This window comes from Nematolebias whitei, chromosome 1 (genome assembly GCF_014905685.2).
Source record: "Nematolebias whitei isolate Nwh7 chromosome 1, NemWhi1, whole genome shotgun sequence".
Taxonomy (NCBI): domain Eukaryota; kingdom Metazoa; phylum Chordata; class Actinopteri; order Cyprinodontiformes; family Rivulidae; genus Nematolebias; species Nematolebias whitei.
In genome coordinates this window covers 42,334,429-42,334,698 of record NC_056498.1, presented here as the reverse complement: position 1 = coordinate 42,334,698, position 270 = coordinate 42,334,429, and the positions used below count along the sequence as shown (strand labels likewise).

Genomic DNA, 270 nt, shown 5'->3' with positions numbered 1-270 from the left:
TCAAATCAGTAGAACCACACGACTGACCTCAAATCAGTAGAACCACATGACTGACCTCAAATCAGCAGAACCACATGACTGATCTCAAATCAGTAGAACCACATAACTGATCTCAAATCAGCAGAACCACGCGACTGACCTTAAATCAGTAGAACCACACGACTGAGCTCAAATCAGTAGAACCACACGACTGACCTCAAATCAGTAGAACTACACAACTGACCTCAAATCAGTAGAACCACACGACTGATCTCAAATCAGCAGAACCAC

The 270-nt window shown here is 43.7% G+C and overlaps 1 protein-coding gene across 2 annotated transcripts in view; it reads left to right on the top strand.

Annotated features, from left to right (window-relative positions):
• The window catches only part of kif1c (kinesin family member 1C), a 37,202-nt gene that overhangs the window by 25,014 nt on the left and 11,918 nt on the right, over positions 1–270 (top strand). The window lies entirely within an intron of this gene.